General features: G+C 37.1%; 1 pseudogene; it reads right to left on the bottom strand.

The window, feature by feature from the left end:
* Positions 1-5,005: 5,005 nt before the first annotated feature.
* Positions 5,006-6,021, bottom strand: LOC148025604 (3-ketoacyl-CoA thiolase 2, peroxisomal pseudogene; annotated as a pseudogene).
* Between the last annotated feature and the right edge of the window lie 1,087 nt (positions 6,022-7,108).

The following is a 7,108-nucleotide window of genomic DNA, read 5'->3' as shown; positions in this document are numbered from 1 at the left end:
ATCAATGGAAAAAAAGGTACAAACTAGTAGATCAAGGGCTACTTGCTTTTGTATGAAAGAGGGAAAGAGGAGGGAGGATATTGAAGAGGAGGCAAGAGAAACACACTAGGGGACCTTTTGTAACAAACAAAATGAAAAGAAATTTATGGAGGCTCATAGACAATGTAGGCCATAAGTTTAAAAGGCAAAGAAAACCACTTACTCATTACATAGAGGTTGCCTCTTTACATAGGCTCATGTGTACATTGGATACATTGAATTGGTTCACGTTTGACTTGCCATCTCAAATCCGTATCCTTCCAAGTCTAAATTGGGTCACATTTGAAGAGTTTGTGGCCTACTCTAAATATGGAGAAACACATCAATGAGACTAGCCCAAAACAAGTTACTTATAGAGAATGAGGCTTCACCTCCTTGGTAATTCACAAGAAATTATCTCCATACTATCCATACGCTAACACCCTAGCCGAATCTATCAACAAAACTCTATGCAAGAAACTTACAAAGCTAGTCAAGCATCATAAAAAATACTGGGATCCCAAGCTCCTAGCAACGCTTTGGGCTTACCACTCTTCATTCAAAGTGGCTACATGCCTCACTCCATAGAAGCTTGCCTTTGGCATTGAGACAATTACAACTTGTAAATTTGTAGTCCCAAGTCTTTGGATGCCCTTATGTTCTAATGACATCTTCCCAAAACTGGCTTAAAAGCAACTTGCTTTTTGTATGATACCCTATTCTAGAAGTTTTCTACACCTTTTCAGAAAATTTACAAGAATAATGTCCAAACTATTACAAATATGCTAAAATTATCCAAATATCCTATTATTTTGAACTATCCATACTATAGAGACTAATATTATGACTAATATGACAATGACTCTTTAGATTAATAAGAAAGCCTAATGATAATGCAATTGAGGGTTTTTTAGAATACATCTACATAGTGGCCTGACATCCACCCCCTCTAAACTTGCATATCCTCTGATATGTGCCAACTATGCATCCACCTTTGTCGAAAATCCAAATAATGAGCATTTCTCTAATCATGTACATTAGGAAGCACCCACCTAGATCATAGATCAACATGCTCAGCATCTATATAACTTTTGAACCATACCTAGCATCCCCTCTAAGGTCATAAGGCCTTAGATGTGCATCATACAATAGATGTGGAGCCTCTATATACATGTCGAAATGCATCCATCAAAAAATACATTTGAATATACCTAATCTTTCGGAATCCATCGTATAGGAAGCTACTTCTGATAACATTTTTGCTCCACATCCACTTTAATCAATGCATCCAACACACTCAAACCATGTTTGGAAACATTTAACCATTCTAAATCCTAAAGCATCTCTATATTTTCTGTCAATGCATTAGACAAAGCATCTAAAACATTCTCCATTTGTGGAGCATCATGTCTAACATCCTCTATAGACACATCATTGAGCTCATGAACTATCTTAGAAACTATAATTGTATCCCTTAAATCATGTGCATCTAGCAAGTCACCAATCTCCCTCTGAATCCTTACATCAATTAAAACATGAGCTTCGTAAGCCTCTTCATATGCACTAAGAAAATTTGCAAATGCAATGGCTAACTCTGCCACTACTATATGCTCTTTTAAAGCATTCGTGGTATGACTAGTAAACACATCAATAGTCTCGACGACATCTAGTAGTACATGAGCCTCATAGACTTCCTCATAGGCACTCATAAAATCTACAAATGCATTCTCCCTGTCATTTGCTTTAGGCTCATTCAAATAATCATTTGCATGGGTACTTAGAGCATTAAAAGTAGTTGCATATAGACATCATGTATGTGGAGACTTACAGCATCCTGAGGTAGGGAAAATCACAACCTCCATACTTTCAACATAGGCACTCAGTGCATAAGTTCTCAATTCCTCATAAGTGTATCAAGAACATCTGTAGTAGGTTGTCACTTATCCTCGATAGCAAGTAGTAAAGCTTGCGAAAAAAATTGTGCTTCCTCTATATGTTTATTCTTCGTTGGTTGTATATGCATCCTTGATCCCTCCTTTTTCCATAGATGAAGTGGCTTCTCTATCTATGTTCTTGCTTCTTCCTCGTTCCACCTCATTTTTTCTTCATCTTCTTGCTTCTTGTGTTACTGCTATTGATTCTTAAATGCTACAATAAGCCTCTTGTATACATCATCAAATTTATTCCAAAATCCATAAGTGATATAAGTTATATATCCAAGATCACTCATCTCTACACTATGTTGTATCTTTTTCCTACAAAGCATATGTTCATCCTTAGACTCATCCAATTTCATCAAACACTTATAAGTTTCAAGGAGCTTTACATATATAACCACAAGTTGCATCCCAACTACATCATCCATGTGTCTAAGCTCAAGAAAGCAGCTTTTGAAGATACTCCATAACCTGGTTTATATCTTGTCCCAGTAGTGTCTATGAATCTATATCATACCTCACTCTTCACCTTAGCCTTCACATCAGGTTCACCAAAAAGATACCAGGTTGCTAACTATGGGAGTGAATAAGAGTAGTAATGGATGGATATATATATATAATATAGAGAGATTCTTAAGCAACGATTAACGATATTAAGTGATTAGAACACTATATTAGGAAATTTGAAAAATCTCATATAGTTTGGAAATTTCCAATATAGTTAATTTTTGGCCATTTTATTGTTCAGATGTAGAGAGAGAAGATATGTAGAGATGCAATAGGGAGAGAAGAGACACTATATATACACTCCCAAAGATTACATCATTTTGATCACAATCTATATATATATAGGTGAGACCTAGTCTAGATATGGTAAGCTATATCTAGCTTCAACACCCCCACTCAAATAAAAGTCTCTAGCTCTACAGATGAAAAAACCCTTGGGGAGCACAAGGAAAAAACCCAAGCTCCTATATATAAATGTACAAACATGATATGAAGAAGGATTATTGTGTGCATGTAAAGTGAATTCATGCATGTGAAGTAAAATTAAATATGTATGTACAAAGATGACCAAGAGGTCGAAGGTGTATGTGCATATGTGAAGTATATGGTGCCTACAAGGAGTATGTACAATGGTACTACAATGTCATAGTAGATTAATTTCCAAAGATCGAGGAGTTTTGAGCACAAAAATTTGAAGCATGCTTCATTGAGTTCTTTGGTGAATATTTATATAGTCATTTGATCACTTGGACAATGTTCAATCATGGTGCGCAGATTGGATGCTGTACGCTTGCGTAGTGAATGCCGGAAGGTCCCCAAGAACAAAAGAAATCTACTTTTTGCACAAAACTCAAGGTAAAAATCATGCACGACATGAACAAGAGACCAATTGGGTGCAATCTCCCCCCATGCCTTGTGTGAGCGCTCCACAAAGCATGTATTTTATGTATTAATCATCTTCAAGCTCAAATAATAGCCCAAATTACAAAATAGCAAGCTTTTAGCTTTTGAGTTTGCTTTAGCACAAAATAGAAATAAAGCTAATGGGCGGTGCCCAAAGAGTCAGGCATATCCAATACAATGTCCAAGTACAAATAACATAATCGTGCACCCATGCGCATACAAAATCATAAATAAATATCCAACGCCTCAATAAATAGGCGCGACAAAATATAGGCGCCATGCCTAAGGTATGCGCCCATCAAAATATAAATGATAAATCGAATACTCGCTATCCTCCAATGCTTTCCTCTGCCACTGCTGCTATCTCTACACATCAACTGAAGCATTCACAATCGTTAGTTAAATAATACAATTAAACCGACAAAAGTGAATATCTAGCAGTCTTCAGCTACATAAATAAATCAACTGGTTAGAAATCAATCCTAACCTTAATTTATTACGAGTGCGCACTCTAAACTCATAAACATTGATTAATTTAATATGCATTTTACGAAATCACCCGCTATGGAATCACCCATGTACACACTAAATTAATGAAACGCCCGAAAAGGATAGGTGTCCCCATCAACTTCTCGCACAAAGAATCCACTTTGTGTATGAGCCCCGGTCAACAAAGTTTACGAAATCCACCGTAAAACCTCACGGAATCCACCGTGGCACGGAATCCACCGTGAAATATGCCTCCTGGCATCATACCCCGGGGTGGGATAGCAATTGACCTCAATTGCTATTAGCTCAATGTGGAACTAGCCGAGTGGGAAAAGCATTTTAGTCTCTAGCGTGCATCCATTGGGCTTCTTCTACAGGATGGTTCTTAAATTTGACTAGATATCTAGAATATCTTCGGCCAGTTCTAGTGGTCATAAAGTCAGTATCTGTGATAGCTTCAGGTTCAAGTATTTCAGTCTCTTCCTCTAACAAAGGTGGGTTTTCATAAACAGGGTGTACAGATAATTGGCCTCTAAAGGGTCTTAATAAACTAATATGAAATGTGTTGTGAATTTTCTAGTGAGGTGGTAATTCTAACTTGAATGCATTGTCATTAATTTTGTGAATGATCTTAAATGGTCCATAGAATCTAGGGGCTAATTTGACAACTGGGTTTCTATCTACACTTTGTAATCTACGTTGTCGAAGGGTTTTTGAAAGCAAAGTCACGACCACAGAGGACCTTGAATAATTTCAAGATAGAAGATCCAGCATGTGAATAAGCAAGACGAGAAAATGATGCCAAGTAGTATTTATATTACTGCCATGAAGTTTGCAAAATACAAGATGACTTCCAATTTGATCAGTCCACTGATTTTAGGCCACCCAATTTAATTCTGCTGCATTTGTAGATCCTTGACCTCAAACACTATGTGCAGAAATTTAGAATTCAAAGATACAACACTATCGTGATCTTCTTGGATTCAGGCTGTCTGGTAAGACCATAAAAAGCTTCTTGTGGAGGTAGCCAGAAATACAAAGGCACAAGCTTTCTCCTAAGTTGCTCTGTTATGATGGAGGTACAACATAAGAGATCATAGTTCTACAAGTATCCAACTGAGCTCTTGTGAGAAACATAAGAGCTATCGGATTCAAGCACCACCATTTACATTTACTTTCTCTGGATCTAGCCCCAATTTTATATAGATAGTATGTGTATTGAGATGCAAAAGTTTCATTTATTTCAAAAAGATCAATATCAGAGATTTCTAGTTCAGCAGTTTTCACAGCTGATGGAATAGCAACAGCAAGTCCAACCCCCATCTCTGCTGGATCAACACCTACTGCTGCATAGCTCCTGAATATACCGAGAATTGGAAGATTTCTCTGTAAGGCCACATCTCTTCTCATAAGTAGTACTGTAGCAGCACCATTACTTAGCTGGTTCGAGTTTCCTACAAGTGTAGTACCATCTTTTCTGAAAAACAGGTTTAAATTTTGCTAGGTCAGCAAGGGAAGTTCCAGGTCTGATCCCATCATCAATCGAAACAACAACATGCCTCTCTGCCCCAGTTTTTGCATCCACCAACTTTGTCTTCACAGGAATAATCTCATCTCTGAATGAATCAGATTATGAAGAGGAGTAGAGGTTGAAGAAGATGATACGATGTCATTTCTCAGCAGGTTTCAAGCTCATCAATGAATAATCTTCAAACAGGAATTGAAGCAGAGACCGAAAGTAAGTTCAAAATTTCTTCTGGGATTTTACTGCGATCATTCTCAGAATCAAAGTCTGCTACAGAGCCATAGGAGCCACTGGCCTCATGCTGCTCATTTCCATCTTCTTGCTCCTCTTCTTCGTCTTCGTCATCTTCATCCTCATCGTTATCATCCTGTGCAACACCTTGTTCATGTCTGTCATTAAACACAAAAGCCTCGACATCATCGGTGTGGACATCCTCATCACTGATATCACTGTCGTCCTTTTCTTGCCACCTCTGTTCAAGAACTAAAACCACTGCTTCTGTGAGCAATAGTCATCCCACTCTTCTTCTATATATTGATTCAATTATTCCTCATCATTGCCTTCATAAGACTTCCGCAAACCATCATGCTTGATAACCTGGATGCTAGCCGAGGAACTTGCGCTGTGAAGCAAATCTGTCATGCAGGCCGCAATGCAGATGACGGCCAGGCCTGTAATCCCCAAACACCCTTTGTATAATTATTCCAACTGAAGACTAGCTGCAGCAATTCTAAAATTGACCTTCAAGCACGTTAGAAGATCTCCATCCCGATCTTCAATATGCATGTCCAGCCTATAAGCACCTATTTATCTCAGATTGCTCTGTCCACAATCTAAAAAACTGAGATTTTCGGAACAGAAAACCTGCAAAAGGCATTGCAGAGGGAACCAATCAAAGATCTTAGGGGAGAAAATAGTACTATTAGTGGCTTCTGTTTGTCCATTAGTTTCAGGATGAAATGCAGATGAGAAATCAATTTTTGTGCCTAGGTTAGCAAACAAAGTAATCCAAAAGTTGTTACAAAATCTAGAATCACGATCAGAAATAATAACTTTTGGTAATCCATGGTTAGTGAAAACAGTTTTCAAAAACAATTGTGCTGTTTATGATGCTGTTAAAGTTTTCTTACATGGAACGAAATATGCTTGTTTACTAAACCTATCTACTACTGTCCAAATCATATCATGGTTAGCTTTAGTATTAGGTAAACCAATAATAAAATCCATAGAAATTTGTTCCCATGGTCTCGATGGAATAGATAAAGGCATAAGTAATCCATATTGTTTACCATGATGTCTCTTAACTCTTTGACAAATCAAACATTCAGAAACAAAGTTAGATACATCAGTGTCCATATGCGGCCAATAAAAATCTTCAGTTAATGTATGTAAAGTAGATATGATACCTCTATGACCTTGATATGGAGGACAATGAATCTCATTCAAAACAAAAGATCTGAATGGAACTATAACACATAATCTCTTTTCATAAAACATGAATCCATCATTATAAGACAGTGAATCAATAGGAATCCAGTTATTTTGAACTAATTTATTCCAATCAGCATGAAAAGTAATGTCCTGATGATAAGTATCTTTCATAGGAGTTAAAGAATCAAATGATATATCAGAAATATTATGAATGGCAGGTCTTCTACTTAATGCATCGGCCACTACATTTTCTTTACCGGGTTGATATTGAATGATAGGATGAAAACTCTGAATAAAG

The sequence above is a fragment of the Lygodium microphyllum genome, chromosome 14 (genome assembly GCF_053477565.2).
Source record: "Lygodium microphyllum isolate KBCC chromosome 14, Lygodium_microphyllum_v1.1.10, whole genome shotgun sequence".
NCBI lineage: Eukaryota > Viridiplantae > Streptophyta > Polypodiopsida > Schizaeales > Lygodiaceae > Lygodium > Lygodium microphyllum.
Note: the sequence above shows the minus strand (reverse complement) of the source record. Positions and strands in the feature narration are given on the sequence as shown.